The sequence below is a fragment of the Anser cygnoides genome, chromosome 3 (assembly GCF_040182565.1).
Source record: "Anser cygnoides isolate HZ-2024a breed goose chromosome 3, Taihu_goose_T2T_genome, whole genome shotgun sequence".
In the NCBI taxonomy this organism is placed as follows: Eukaryota; Metazoa; Chordata; class Aves; order Anseriformes; family Anatidae; genus Anser; species Anser cygnoides.
Window position 1 is genome coordinate 116,861,513 of NC_089875.1, and position 15,697 is coordinate 116,877,209.

The window sequence follows — 15,697 nt, forward strand, 5'->3', positions numbered from 1 at the left end:
GATTTATTTTTTTCACTTTGATCATAAAATTACTAGGAAAGGCTTAATGGAGTTATAAATATCTTGTTTCCATGAGAGTCCCGGGAAGATAATTATAGCACCGAAGTCTTTACAAAGATAGAGCATTTATAAAATGATATTATCTGAGGGCTCCAATGGATGAGGCAGGGAGTTCTGCGTTCTATTCCCAGCTCTGCTATTGACTCAGTGCGCGATTTGGGCGAATCACTTCATCCCTCAGTGACTCAGTTTTTTCATCTACAAACTGGGGTAATAACGATAATTACCCGCTGCTGCAAACTCTCTGAATTAAAAATTGTGTTACTCACACTCATCAGAGCCCGCTTATTGCTAGCAATGGCTGGCTGCAAGGCTTTGGGTAAGCTACGCGCTTTTCTGAATGGCAACGGTCATAGTTGTGTTACTGATGAACCACATTCCTTGCGGAGCTGCAGTCAAAACATTCAGAAGAAATACTTGAAATATCTTAGTTCACACGTCTTAAGATGTTGATGTAACAGCTGTATCCCAGAATCCTCAGAAATACTTTGTGTTTAGTGCAAAGCTTGGAAACTCGAGGCTTTGGGCATGTTTCTTGGTAAGTAAAAATGCTGTGACAAAACCAACCACTTGGTAGGAGCAATCTAGAAGGTTATCTAGTAGCTTCCTACGAGAAAATAACTACATTTGTACTCCAATTCAAGTTCTGTCAGGCTTTTCTACTTGTGTGCTGGTTTTATTGCATTAGAAGATTGATACATCATCCTTCCCAAGTACCAACAAATATCGAATGAGCTTAATGTCCATGTACAACACAACTGTTATTGTTAAATCTTTGCAGCTTTGAAAAAGACAAGTGAGGAAGGAGGAGTTGTGGCAAATCAGCAAAAAACTGGGCCTGAGCTCCAGTGGGATTTTACACCTGAAACAGATGACATGGGTTTTGGACGTGAGAAGTTCTGTGCTGGAGAGGAACTATGACATCTCCTGATAGACATTTCCCCTATTTCTGAGGAAAATGAAGTTCAGTAATGGATGGCTGTTTGGAGCTTGCTGTACCTTTCTGCAGCGGGTTGAAGTGAAATCTAGCAGATTTCCACCTGAAATGAGGTAAAAATGCAGATCAGAAAAGGGAGCTGTGTTATCCAAGGACTGAAATTACATTTCTATATTAATAGTTCTGAAAACAAAATTGTGCATTTCTCTGAAACAGCTTTTGATCTGTCATCTCTGCACTCCTGGGGTGGAGAGAGGCAGGAAAGGCAAGGAGTCTGCAAAACATACATCAGAAAACTCTGAAGACCTGAATTCCATATACAGACATTCCACTTCCATAAAGCATCTCTTAAAGAGTTTACAAAGGCAGAAAACATCTTTCCTAAGGGTATGATACTGGTCAGACAAGGCGGTGTTTAGCAGGCATCTGAACAAGTAATCGCAGCGGGCCGAAGAAGCCTAAGGCTACAGAGGATCTCGTTTTTTGCAGAGTGTGATTAGGGAGTGGCAAGGTTTGGCATTCAATTTTTCTTTGGTTCTGTCTTGGATCTGACCCAAATAAGTGCCAAATGAGGCTCTGAGGATGCAGACCCTCAGACCCATTTCCAGTCTCCTCTAGATACGGGGTCTTGTACTGGTAAAGCGTGTTCCAGGCTGAAGACAGGGCTCTGTTACTCTTTCTCGTGCCAAAGATCTCCATCGCAAGTGGACATGACTCTCTTCCACTAAATACAAAAGTTTCGTAATGTTGGTCTTTGTTACTGCTGACACAGATCCAGAGGCGATTTCAAGGCATTGACCTTTTTATCCCGTCCCAGTTCTGAAAACCATCATCGCTCGGAAAAGCATTAAGTGGGTCCTTCTGTTTACTTGAGACCAAAAGAAAATGAAATGTTTGCCGGCATCGTGGCACAGCTGCCTGGGTGTCATTCCCAGGTTCAAACGAGTAGTTGAGCATTGCAAGGCACAAAGTAGAGCGTGAGGGAGTTCTACACGGTAGGTAATTCGTCACAGCTGAAGATACTGCCTTTGGTGCTCTTCCTCTGGCCAAATCTTGGTATTAGCATTTACTATTTTAAGCTTGTTTACAGAACTGGAATAATATGCAGATATAAAAGGATGATGACAAGAGTGCTTACAGGCATTAAAACTGAGGTTTGAAGTTCCCTTTTTTTTTCTGAAAAAATAAACCGAAGGATGTTTTATTGTCTGAAAGCCTGGCAACTGGTCTTCGCTGACCGTGAACTTAAATCAAGCACCACTTCATTAAAAGCCAGTCTCATCAAAACATTCTGGTTGTTCCTTAAAATACCTGAAAGAAGACCTGAATCACCAGGAGATGGTCGTATTCTGTCCTCCGGGTATTAATCAACAAATCCAGCCTTGCCGTTTGGGCTAATATTTTCTTACAGACTCTGGCCTTTCCGTCGGGTTCAGAGGTTTTGCAGGCACGCGTTTCACACATCAGCATGGGGGTCTTTAGGAACAAGCTGGATAACGAGTTCTCTGCGTGCCCCTAAGCCTGGACAATGGACAAATCCAAGTGACAGAACATAGCAAGAGCTGCAATCACTAAAGCATCTGCCCTGAGCTACCACACCTGCCAGCACGGATCTGCCCATGACAAGATAATTTATCCTTCTGCACAGAGACAGGACGACTCTGGCATCTTTGGGAGGTGGTGGAAGGTAGAAGCTGGGCAAAGCAGGCTGGGGCTGTCCCGTTGTCAGCACCATAGTGGATGGGACGGCAGCCTCTCTAGCACGGGCTCCTTCTGCAAACAGATTTATGTGACGAATTCACAGCAGGTTTCATCCCAGAGCTGGCGCTGGAGCAGCCCCAAGGTAGAAGCTAGCCTGGAGGCTCTGCTTGTTCCCTCCCTTTCCTTTTAGCTTCCTCTCACTGCTTCTTTCCTCCCTGCGAGCTTCTTTAGTGCCCTTTTTCACCCCTTTTTTTTGCCCAGCTTACTCTTTCCTTCAAGATCTTCAGAGTGCAACACTGAGAGGGGTAAGACTGGCAGCTCAGTGCCTCAACAGAATATAGTGCCTGGAAGGACTGCCTGCCCCTCCTGCAGCTCTGTCACACTGCAGGGAGAGCTGGAAGAAGGGGCAGAGACTTCCCTCCGGTTTCTGTGGGAGAAGAGCACTCTTCAGAGGTTGTCCTGCCATGAGGACTCAGTCTCACGGACGCTGCAGCTCCCCAGGAACATTTGCATCATGAGGACCATTTCCATTTTGCCATTTTCCATTTGCGTTCACCTTGCACAAGGGCTGGTAGCACGTAGGCACTGGCACCACGTAGGGGCCACCTGTCCCTAACCAGAACATGTTTTAGTAAAAATATTGAGAAAAGCAGTATGTCTTTACTTCTCTTCACAGTTCAGGAACAAAAATATAGTCTCGGTTGTTACTTATCTACTTGGGCGGCTTATTTTCTGTTAACTGAATGTTGTGTGGTGTTATTTGCTGACTAATAACTCATCATTCACACTCCTCTGCTTCCAATGCTATAATTATGCCTTCAACAGTTGCCTAGAGGTGTCAGAATAATAAACGAAGTTTCAGAAAGAGAAGGAAACCACCCCCCTTAAGAGTATCAATCACTCAGCGAATTAAATGTAATTTTTTTTTTTATGATCTCGCAATATAAAAAACAAAAGCCCCTTCATCTGACACTTTTGAAAGCCTTTCTATGCTCGTCTCTATAATTATGGATAAAGATGAATAAAAAGCAAAGACACAATGGACTTGTCTATCAAACCTGTCTGGCACTGCTTCAGAACTAGGGTTCCTAAATTCTCCTTCACTGCAATTAATAAACAATAATTACCACACTATTCACTTTATAGGATTAAATTGTGTCTTGCAGTTGATTATACTGTGTGGCTTGGTAATTAGCACATGTACAAATAATATTTGTAGTACCTTTGTTTTTCTTCGTTGTTTACATTCTGAAGCAGATTAAATAATATATTCAGAAGTTCAGTCTATATTTAGATGCCTAAAGAAGCATCTTGATTTTTCAGAGCACCTACAAATGCCAGAATTGCACAGTGCCTCTGAAAATCAGGCCATTCATTTAGGTGTCTATATTTAGGTACGTGAGTTTGCAGCGTTTGGCTTGAGGTCACATAGCTATGGCTCATTGCATTTTTTTTATTTCCATTTGGGTCACAATGGGCAAGTCACTTCTAATAATTCTCATCACAATCTGTGAAATAGCAGGAGAGGTGGGAAGAGTCGCTTGTTACGTACCATTGTGGTGCTGAGCACTTCCTAAGATACGTAAAGGTTCCTCCCCAGAGAATTTCAGTCTAAAAAAAGATAGAAAACAGTGCAGCGGAAAGGTGAGACAGTAGGTTTAGAGACTGAGCTTATGTTCTGGTTAGGCTGTGCTTATTTCCTGGATTTTGTTTGTTTGGCATCTTTGTCATTCCCTCTGTAAGCTTATGATCATCTTGACAAGCCAGATGTTTTGGCTCCCTGTACGTTGGGTAAATCCTAGAAATCAAACGCTTCTACTTGTTAACACGTGGCAGCAAACCATAGTTTATTCATGAGGAATTTGAGCTGATGTTATCACCTGTGCTGTCGAATTGTGACTATACCTCCAAGGTTGCTTTCGAATCTACGTGGTAGCTTGCACAGGCCTTGGCCTTAGCGAACCCAAAAGCAAGGTCTTTTCGTGTAGGACTGTGGAGAGACGATCACTGGGAAGAGGGCATCAAGGAGAAGCTAAAAGCTTTTAAAGAAATAAAGAAACCGATTTCTTAACATCCTACCTCTGCAGCTTGTCACCCCCTTTCGCACCATGAGGTGCTCGTAGCTTGGGGAGCAGGTGTAGACACAGTCAGCAATTCCCTGCCTCAATTTTGTATCGGGAGGATAGCTGCAAAGAAACAGGTAGCCCATAGGTGAACACCTCGTTCAAAATGAAAATGTCCTTGTCTCTGGCCGTAATATTTCAGGTTTGAGAGAAAGAACTGTGCTTGTACTTCTTGTACTCTAAGGATGGTTTTTGTTACGGAACAAAAGCCTTTTGTTTTTTCTTCCTTGAAATGGAGACTGTTTTGAAAGTCACCGAAACTCATTTTTCCCCTTGATCTATCATTCATCCAGGCTAAAAAAACATCTCTTGGTTAAAAATACTCCTTAACCAGAAATTGGGACATAGCATTTTTGTTGTCTTCAAAACTGAGGGCTAGCTGTAAAATAATAAAGCTCTGTTTTGTGGGACTTTTTTGTTAGATGTGGAATTTTTGCAATGTCAAATCACAAAGACTTTTTTTTTTCAGGCACTCTCAGAAGTGGATGGAAAATATGAAGATTCCTTCTTGCTGTTCTCATTGCCCTAGAGCACACCAGCCTCCTGTCTGACCTCTGTCTGCCCCTGGAGATGCTCAGAAACAACGGGGATTTACCAAAGAGAGGGTTTAGGGAGCAACAGACCCAATACGGGGTCTGTCCCAAGGCAGTGCTGAGAGTTCAGGGGTTCAGAGAGCGGTGCCACAAGTTCTTCCCACTCACCTGGGCTCCAGGTATCAAATTTGGAGAAAACCTGCATCCCCGGGCACAGCAGCAGCGTGGGCTTCTCGGCACCTCTGGGAGAATCATGCACAGGGGTATTACAGGCTCTGAAACTATACAGCGAGTGAAGGATGTTCTCCCTTTCTGCAGGCACTTTTCATGGTTGCAGTGAATCATTCATCTTGCCCCCACAGCCGTGCAGAATGCTCTGTAGATGCAAGGCAAGGAGAGCTGGCCTCAGCTTTACGCATTTTTCTGTAACCATCTGCAATGCATTGTATCTCAGCTGCTTTGCATTTGCTGTACGTATTCGGAACGGAGCTGAAGAGGTGTCGAGGCAATGTTGTCTCGCTGCACTGAGTGTCTGGGTGATAAGGCAGCAGATGTAGCTCAGCGGTGATAAGTGCAAAGTAATGCACACATGAAAAAATAACCCCAACTATCCATGCGTAGAGTCTGGTTCGAGCTGTCGCTTTTTGCTGCAAGAGATCTAGGGGTCAAAGCAGACAGCTCTCTGGCATATATGTGTGGGGCTAGGGAGTCATCAGAAAGGCGAACCAAGTGCTAAGAATCAGGATTTGTCCCCTTAGATGAAGGAGGGAGCCCCAGGGCCCTATCGCTCATATGCTCAGAGATCTTCTGAGGCCCCCAGCCACACCGCTCTTGCCTATTCCTGCTAAATTCAAGTTGTTTTAGTGGGATCAGCATTTTATAGAAAACTTTTGGGGGGTAAAATTTAGAGAGAACGGCAATAAAGAATGGAATGGCTTTCATATAGGAAATAAAGAAAAGCACATCAGCTTGAAAAAGAGATAGCTGAAGGGAAATACAATTAAAATCTGCAAAACAGTGATGGAGAGATGGTTAAAGAACACATTTCCTTTACTGCCTCTCATAACAAAAGAACATTTAGCAAAACAATCAGGAAGCAGACTTGAAATTGTATTTACACGGTGAAGAATTACCATGGCAAGGCACATTGTGGAAAGCAAATCCACAAAAGAGATAAGAAAAGAGATAAGACAAATTCTCAGAGGACAGGGCCACTGGTAGCTGCTAGGTACTGGAGCTTGGATAAGACCGGAGTTCCAGAAGTGTCTAACTCGCCAGTTGCTGGGAAATTATAAGGTAAATAGGAGAATACATGGTCTATTTTTACACTGTTTCACTAAGCACCCAGTCTTGGCTGCTGAGACAAGATACAGAGCTAGATGGATCTAGCTGTGTTTTTATATTCTAAAAAAGTAACAGAAACAATCAAGGGTATGCTAATGCTGATACAGTCAACATTAATTTGACTTGCTTTATCCACTTTAATCTCTGGACTGAACCATTCGTAAGAAATCATAATCCATATCTGGCCAAAGAGATTATCCCAGCGAGCAGAAATGTAAAAGGACCATTCGCTTCTTGAAAATCTAATGATTTTGAGACATTACTTCCTGACGTTAATGTTCTGGTGATCAGCCAGGGCCAAACACGACCACTTACACTGCTTCAGTTGTGTTCCAAGCCACTGTGATTGCTCCAGTACATTTGGGAGGCCATTTTTGCTCACAGATTAAATTTGTAGATAAGAAGCAGGTGCAAACCGAAGATAACGAGTGGCTCAGGATTTGGAGGAGATGGTCCAAGCCTGCGCCGCGAGATATCAGTAACAAAACTCCCACTCAGTTCTGCGGGGGCAGGACTTCAGCGCTGCTGGCAAATCTTGCGAGTGGCAGCTGTTCCATCACCTCTTTTGGTATTCTTTCCATAATTTCATCTTCCTCCAGGTTTTGGCACTCTGCAACCGCTCGGGTTGGGGGAAGATGCCCACTGCATTTCGGAAGCACAGGGTGCCCACAGAAGCTGCATGCCCTGAATAGCGCCGGGGCCCAAGAGGGTGAGCAGTGAGACTCCAGGAAGGAAGCTCTCCCTGCTGCTCTCGCTCTTATTTTTGCAGCTCTGCTTTTCCAGTCTAAATAACACAGTATTTGGTGACCTTTTCTGATAGAAAAACTTAATGCTTGCAAAAGAGCTATTAAAAACCCCAAAATTATTGCCACTCTTGTTATTATTTAATCTGATGGACTTTTTATTGTAAAAAGTGGAAATCTGGGCTTTTCTCCCCACTCACCTTAGCAAATGTCTGCATGCACACAAAAACATTTCCAAAGTACTGGCTTAGGTGTTCCTGTTTTTTCTGAATGTGGATTAGCTTGCTTTCATAACTGTAGAGATTCCTGTATTAATACAAGGAAAACAAATGTTAGGGAAACTTCATCCCAATGAAAATATTCTTTCTAATATGAAAATAGGAGGATAGAGAATAAAACTTGAGACTGGTTACTGTGAACAAGAGACAATCGAGAGGTATTGGGGCAAGAAGTTACAAGGAAAGTGTGCGACATAAAATGTGGGACAGAAGAAGCATGGTGGGTGCTCTTCCTACTCAGAACAGTAAAACAAGACAAAGGAAAAACATCTAAATGGAGACAAAGGAAGATATCCTATCAGGTTTATTCTTAGAAAAAAAAAAGAGCATATCAATTGATTTAAAACCTAATACAGCTTATATTGTAACAGATTTGTTTCCACAGCTTGCTTTCTCTTATGCATAGTGCCTAAAGCAATTAGGTCACGGTCATAACATTTTGGGCACAAGAATAAAGAAATAATAAATTACTGCTATCAGTAGTAAAAGAGTTACATATTTTATATTAAAAAATAAAAATAGAAGCAAAGAAGAAAGCCTGGAAGGTCTCTAGAGCAGTTATGCATCAGGGTATAAGTTAGTCCTTAGCGAATGGGACCAGGAGGAAACCCTTCTGCTGCAGGTACAACCACGTACACCCTGTTCTCATGCGTTGCTCTTAGGTATTTGTAGAGATGAGGTGGGATCATCTCCGTATCGATCTCATTCTTTACAAGTTTCACCTGCTATTATTGGAAAGTGCTGCTATAAATGGTCTATTTAACAAATGGGGAATTATTCTTCCCATGTATTTTATAGGATATTTATGAATTATATAGAAGCCTTCTAGTTCTCCCTTACATTCTATAGATTTTCAAAGCCATCTTTACAGAAACCAATTTATGTTTCTGTATCACCCTATTGATTAAATCCCTTCACATTATTACATTCCAAAGCAAAGAGACCACAGAAAATCAGCATTAGCCTCTGAAGCTTAGCAGTCTCCCACGTACATCTGGAGCAGAGCAAATAGCCCTTCCTTTAATAAACCATGCCTTGGGGTCATCTGAATGCTTTCTCTTCGTTTTAAAATCATGACTGCCATCAGCCTTTTTCCACTGTAACCCTGATGTTCCTCAAGACTCCTATAAATGCAGCTTCTGGCCTCGTCTGTAACAGGGAGATACATCTTATTCATCATTCTCTGAAGATGAGAACTTCAAATGTATCCATTTCCAGATGGAGCTTGCTTTAAGGCCACTTTGCTTGTCAGTGGCCAGAAGAGGGAATGGAGGTTGCGAGCTCCATCCCCAGGGGCATTTAGGTCCCACAAAATCACCCTGGGGGGCATTAAGAGCGCTGTTACTAAAACTGCTGCGAGGTGTGCTAGCACTATGTGGGCATCTATCATGGTTGCCCTCCTCTCTGCATCCCACCCCACCTTGTCCCACCTCTCTGCTCCCTTACCCCAACCCATCTCACCTCACCCCTTCCCAACCTACATCTCCTAGTCCATCCTGCCTCTTCCGTACCCCACCCCACGTCACCTCACCCATCTTACCTCACATCTCCACCCCAACCCCATCCCACGCCACCAGCTCACATCTCACCTCACCCACCTCACCTCACCTTCTCCTCATCCCCTGTGCAATCCACATCTCCCTACCCCATCCCACCTCACATCTCCATCTCACCCCCCTCGTGTCTCCTCACCTCACCACCATCCGACCCCACATCTCCTCACCCCCACCCCACATCTCCCTACCCCATCCCACCTCACATCTCCATCTCACCCCCCTCATGTCTCCTCACCTCACCCCCACCCCGTATCTCCCTACCCCATCCCTCCCCACGCCTCCTCGCCCTATCCCACCCCACATCTCCTCACCCCCATCCAACCCTACATCTCCTCGTGCCGCATCCCCATACCACATCCCACCCCACATCTCCCTACCCCTTCTCTGGGGACGAGGTTCTGCCCCTTGTCCCTCCTCTGTCCCCATGTGAGGTGCCCCCCTTGTCCCTTGTCCCCACACGAGGCGCCCCCATCCCCATCTCCCCCCGCTCCCCATCGCCAAGCGGCGGAGGGCGGGCGGCGTCCCCAGAGAAGGTGGGGGGGGAGGCGGGGCTAAGCACCCTCCTCCCATTCTTATTGGTCATCCTTCCTGCCTGTTTAGAGAAAGAGCGTTGCCGATTGGCTGGCGGCCTCCCCTGGCCGCCCGCCTTCTCCTCCACCTTCGCCTCAGCGGCGCGGGGCGGCCGCGGGCAGCAGCAGCAGGAGGAGAAGAGGAGGAGGAGAAGGGAGGAAGGGCGGCGGCCGAGGCCGAGCCAGCCTCAGCAGCAGGTAAGGACAGGGCAGGGCAGGGCCGCTGCTGAGCCTTGAGGGGTTATGTAAGCGCCCTGCCCTCAGGGGGGGCTGTGAGGGGACCCCCCGTCTCCACAGGGGTCCTGCCCCCGAAATGGCGGCGGGGCTGGGGGGTCGCCTGGAAGCGCCCTGACCCCATCTTGTGGGCTGCTAGGCAGAGAGGAGCAGCCCCTCAGGGATATCCCCGCCTCAGGGCTCCGCCGCCGCCCTAAAAAGGGTCGTGGCACTGCGGTGTGTGGGGTTTGTCCCCTCAGGGGACGGGGTGAGGGGAGGCGGTGCGGCCGGAGGAGCCCCGCAGGTGGGGATGGAGCCGTCGTGTCCCCGCCTGGGAGCCGCTGAGGTGGGTTTTGGGGTGAGATTTGGGGTGTGTGCGCTGCTTGGCTCCCGGTCACCCTCTGGGAGATGAAAACTTTTCCATGGAAAGGCAGAGCTACTGCTGGGACCCTGCTTTGCTGGGACCCGTTATTGCAGCACTGAGTGTCCGTCGTGGGCAGGTGGAGGTGTGAGCTGTGGGGATATAAAACCATCACGAAGCCTGCTGGCACCTCACAAGAAAGCAGTGGATCCTCCTGCAGGTTGTCAGCTTCGGGAGCTGCCAACTCTTCGTAGCAGGAGCCGTACAGAGAGTCCTGTTTGTAAACTTCTGAGAGGGAGTTTTGGGCTGTGTGAGCTGGTTTCTGACCTATTCCAAACCTTATAGCACGTAGGCACACTCGGGGGCTTTGCTCATCAGTGAAGATCTCTGTCACTGCACTGTGACCTTAACGCTTTTTGGTTACATGTCACTTACGTGCACCAGCAGGAAATCCATTTAAAGAAACTGAGATTTTATTCCAAGCTATGCCAAAACATTTTTTAGATATTTAAAATGATTTTATAGCTCGAGTGGCTTTCCTCTGGCTGTTCTGTAGAGCACTGCCTGTCAGAATTGCACGTTTCCCCGTGCTGACTGCTTACGAGCTGAAGCGAGCGGCGGCTCCCATCCCGCAGGGCAGCGCCCCGTGGAAGCGATCGCCCACCCTTCGTCACGCCGTGGCTGTCCTCACAGGGTCTGCTGTCTCCTGTCGGCTGGCTCTTGAGAGTTAAACACCGTGAACAGCTCCAGTCGCGTGCAGTTCTGACATGTGTGGGTTCTTCCTTTTTCCTCACGGCAGGGCAAGTTGGTTTGGGTAAGGAGTGGGGTATATCAGTGGGGTTTGTGGTAGGAGCTGAGAGCTGTCTAAGTGACCTCTGTGTGAGGTGCCAGGGCTGGCTGAAGGCCAGCGCCACTGTAATGCCATGTGCCCTTTTTAAAGCTGGCTCACTTTTAATACAGTAGCTTGAGGGGCGAGTAAAGGTGATCAGAAAGCTTATTCTTTGGGGTTTGGGTGGATTTTTGTTATTTGAATACATTAACGGTGCCGTGGAAGCTCTTATGTCCGATTAATCCTGGCCTAACTTCTTGACCTTAAATCACAAAATCATCTCTCCTGATGTCATCTCAGGTGTCATCTTCCCATTGTGGTACGGGGCTGGGGTCTTGACTTAGTAGGGCTGAGCACCAGTGTCTGCTGGCTTGTTCCCCCATGGCTGGGGATATGGGTTGCTTGGCAAGCCAGCACCTGCTGAGCTCCTTTACTACTCATATGCCCTGGCGTGGGAGGCACACGGGAGCCTTTTGAGCCACATGCAGGTCTTGAACAGCTTGAGCTGGCCAGCCCTGCTTTAGATGAATAAAAGTGAATAGCCCCTTTGGATGCTAAAAGCCTCCAAAAATAGTTACAAAGGCTCAGCTAAATTTAATACAGCTCTAATGTCAATGGAAAGGATTAGAACATTTGGGATTTGTAACAGTTAGCATAAAAAAAAATCCTCTTCCTCATAACTCTGCCCCTTCCGTAACAGGAATAGTGGAGATGGGCACTATTTTTGTGTGGTGCTGTCCAAAAGGGAGCTAAAATGTGCCAGTAATTTGTGTGGCTGTGAGGGGAACAGTCAGTGCCCAGGTGGGGGATGCAGGGGAGAAGCTTCAGGGAAGGGTGACTGCAGTCTGTTGCTTTGTGAACTGCAGCAGTTCATTAGTGCTGTCTCACAAGGTCCCAGTCTGCTCTCTAATTAAGTAACATGTCTCCATTTCAGTCCACGGGAGTGTTCCATAGTGAAGAATTAGCAGCATATGAAAATAATGCTAACCTCCAGTGTTCATTTTACAGAATGGAATGAAATTTCAGTAGGCTATTGCCATCTGAACTTCCCACTACACTCATGTCTTCTGTGTGGGTCCAGTTGGCTTCAGCAGGCACTGCATCCTTAAGCTAACAGTAAGGAAACTGGTAACTCCTCTTCCATTAACTCACTGAATACTTGAAGTAAGAAATTTTCCTTGTTTCAGGAAAATCTTACTTGGGCAGCTTTCAATTTATTTTTCTCCCGTGTGTTAGAATTACAGTAAAACTTGCTGACTTTTAGTGGGAGCAGAGGCAGAATCCCTGCACTTGCCCTGGACCCTTCTTCAAAACAAACAAAACCACAAAACACAACTGCAACTCGATTGCTTTGTTTTTTTCCAAATTTTCTCGATTCCTGTAGATTACTGTTTGCAGTCAGAACTCAATAATAGCTTTAGTTTATAGTGATTATATTTAAAGCTTCTATTTGTGACATTTTGTTTGCTTTATGCTATTTTTAGTCTTGTTTGTCATGGCAAGCAGTGTTTAATAATAATAATAAAAGTAAAGTTTCCTAGCAATTTGAAGAGATACGTGCCTGTTTCTTGATGTCCCCAAGGGGTTCTTTTAAAAAACTCTTAGGACAGGAAAATGGTCACTGAGGAAACTCATTTCCATAAATAAAGTGGATAAATCTATACACGTGTGGTCAGATTTAAGCAACTGGTCCTTTGAAACACGTTAGGATGTGGTGAAAGCTTCAGGTGTGTGATGTTTTGAGCTGCTGCAAACGACAAGCTCTTGCACCCCTTGGCCACGGGAGGAGAAATGGGAAATCATTTCTGCCAGCAGGAAGTGAAGCAGCCTGCAGGTGAATTGCACAGAAGTAACAAGGAGACGGCCCACAGGGTCTGGGAGGGGAGTGGCTCACGCAATTTCCCAAAGGTTAACAGAACCAGTTATTGGGATACTCTTATTCGTGTAGTGTACGGTGACTTCTTGCTTGAAGGTGTAGGGTCAAAACCCGACACAAAATTCAGAAATAAGACTGAGGAACACAGATGACATGCAGGTGAGCTTCATTTGAAGGGGATACGTTCAAGTGCCAAGCTATGCGTATTGGCTAATGGCTACCTGAACTTGGGTTTATTTTGTTTGTGTCCTGGTGTCTGGGTCCTGCTGTGGAATTTACTTGTGTGGTCCCAGGTTGAGGTGTTGCTGACCAGATTTCTTATCGTTGTAGGTGCTGGAGGATGCCTTAGCATTGCTGGATTGTTTAGATGGCATTACCATTTCTTTCAAATTCCGTGTGACAACGTCTGGTCTCTTAAGCATTTGAAAAAAATCTTGGAGAGGGAGAAGAAAAACTCCTTACTTTTATAAAGTAAAACAAGAGGGGTTTACCCTTGACCGGATGACTTTCCAGGTTTTTGTGAAAATCTAAAAGGAACCATGAAAAATGGTCCATGGGAAATGTGGCTTACTTCGTCAGAAGCCATGGAAAGGAGCTTTAATATAATGGAAACGTGATTCAGTGATTGTACTGTTGTTGCATATAGGATGACACTTAATTGTGTTCATTTTATGTATAGCAATCCAGTTCATGGAGTAAACATGAATTAGAATTAATTATTTTAGGGGATTTGAAATCTAAATTCTTTTGTTCTAAATTGGAATAATTGGAAAGAGTATTTTTGGCAGGACTTCTGAAGTGGCTGAGCAAACTCAGGGGAAAAAAAAGCCTCAAAGTAACACAACAACAGCAAAACACATGAGTTTTAAGGTTTTTGATAGACATAGTGAAGGCTTTGTAGCTATGACTTGTATTATATACGTCTAAAATTATAAATAATGCCGAAAAGGTAAGAATTCCCACTCATGACTAGCTGAGAATAACTTGTGATGTGGTTATCTATTATGAAGTTAATGCAGAGCTGTGAAAGCTCAGATCATAACTTCGTGAGTGCTTTGAGTAGATTTGTTGCTGCAAAATACAATCCTAACCTCTGCTGTGACCTGCCCATTCCCAAACTTTGGTGGCCTCTTCTATTTTTGTCTCTTTTTTTTTTCTTTCCTTTTTTTTTTCTTTCAGTTAACTTCCCAGTGGGTTTATTGGAGTTATACAACCAAACGTTTTTTTCCTTAGGCAAAGTCAGTAAACGTTGTGTTTTGTATCAGCTGTATGGATGGTGCGGCTGTGCCATGAAGCGGAGCAGAAGATGCTTTCCCCAGCACAGGAGGTGGTGAGGAGCTGTCTCTGTGCAGAGAGCAGCTGGTGCTGGAAGCGGGCAGCCCGAGGTGATGGATTGTGTTGCATCTTTTGGCAGAACTGCTGGTTTATCCGGTTGGAGACTGAATTTACAGCCCAAGGGTTTGAAGTGTGCCAGCAAATGCTGTTGATTGAAGTGTGTTTGTCCTCCCTGATTATCATTGGGCTCAGGCTCATTGGCAGTTTCTTTCTTTTGGGGAGCGTTAGCGAGATTTCTTTTTAATCGTGGTGCCGTGCTTGATCCTGTGCGGTACGCTCCCTGTTTTTCACACACTTTACTTTGCTGTACGAAGCTACTCCATGCACATACTCCTAATAGTGCAGGACAGCAAATCTGTCTCAAGAACGGACTGAAGAAAGGAGCGAGCTTTCCTTTTGCTTACAGAGCTTCGGCAGAGCAAAACTGCTGTCACGCAGTGTTGGAAGAATATTTGTTAGCTTGTGATCTCAGACGAACTGTGAAGCTATATGTTGGAGAACTGCCTGCTGTGCTGTGTACTTGTTTCCTTGGTACCAGCTCAGATGGTAAGGAACCTGAATGCTGTTGTAACTCCAACTTCCCTGTTGTAACTCCAAATTCTCCTCTGTTTAGCTGCTCGCTAAACAAGCTGTAGCTTTGCGCAGTTCCTAACTTTATAATATGACTCTCCCAGGAAAAAAAAAAAAGCTCTTCAGTGAAGAAGCCTGTAGACTTTTCAGACTTCTGGCCATGTATTAAGATCCCTTACTTGTCTGCAAGCCCTAATAGATTTGTTATGCATTGGGGATTGGGAACAGGATGCATACAATTTGTTGGCAGCCATAAAGTGATCTTTAACGTTACTGTTACACCTTGCAGTGAAACTGAAGATTGTTCATTAGACTAAAAGTTAGATCTGGAGAAAACAGCTAGTGTGCCTATGGAGAACAAGCCAACAGCATCTGTTGCTCTACGTTGGCTCAAAGCCCCGTTCAGCCACCAGGTTCCTGTTTTGTCACATCTTAGGAGATTCTTGTGGACCCTAAACTTCACTCCTCCCAGTTGTTTCATCTCTTCCTCGTCGCTAGAACACCTGTTGGGTGTTAATTCATACGGGGACTTCCTATGGCCCCTGAGATTCAGCTTGCATCCTCTTTATCCTCCTGAGTCTGTTGTGTAAGGTTGCTGTTGAAGCATCCCTCTGCTAAGTGGACTCTTCCAGGTTAATGCTTGTGTCCGGGGGAAGAAAGGGCTTGCCC

At 45.4% G+C, this 15,697-nt stretch overlaps 1 protein-coding gene and 1 long non-coding RNA gene across 3 annotated transcripts in view; one reads left to right on the forward strand and one right to left on the reverse strand.

Moving 5' to 3' along the window:
• Positions 1-876: 876 nt before the first annotated feature.
• LOC136790545 (uncharacterized) lies at positions 877-9,795 on the reverse strand. Of its 2 annotated transcripts, XR_010830679.1 has the most exons (6): positions 9,653-9,795; positions 8,712-8,868; positions 7,642-7,747; positions 4,778-4,884; positions 4,251-4,309; positions 877-1,100 (listed from the first exon to the last, which is right to left on the reverse strand). It is a non-coding gene; the product is annotated as an uncharacterized lncRNA (long non-coding RNA). The 2 variants fall into 2 exon arrangements; XR_010830680.1 differs by lacking the exon at positions 4,778-4,884.
• Positions 9,796-9,910: 115 nt separating this feature from the next.
• Positions 9,911-15,697, forward strand: part of RCAN2 (regulator of calcineurin 2) — an 81,846-nt gene continuing 76,059 nt past the window's right edge. Inside the window, exon 1 of the mRNA XM_048065772.2 lies at positions 9,911-10,042. The gene's annotated coding sequence lies outside the window, so the exon portion shown is untranslated. The remainder of the gene's footprint in view (positions 10,043-15,697) is intronic.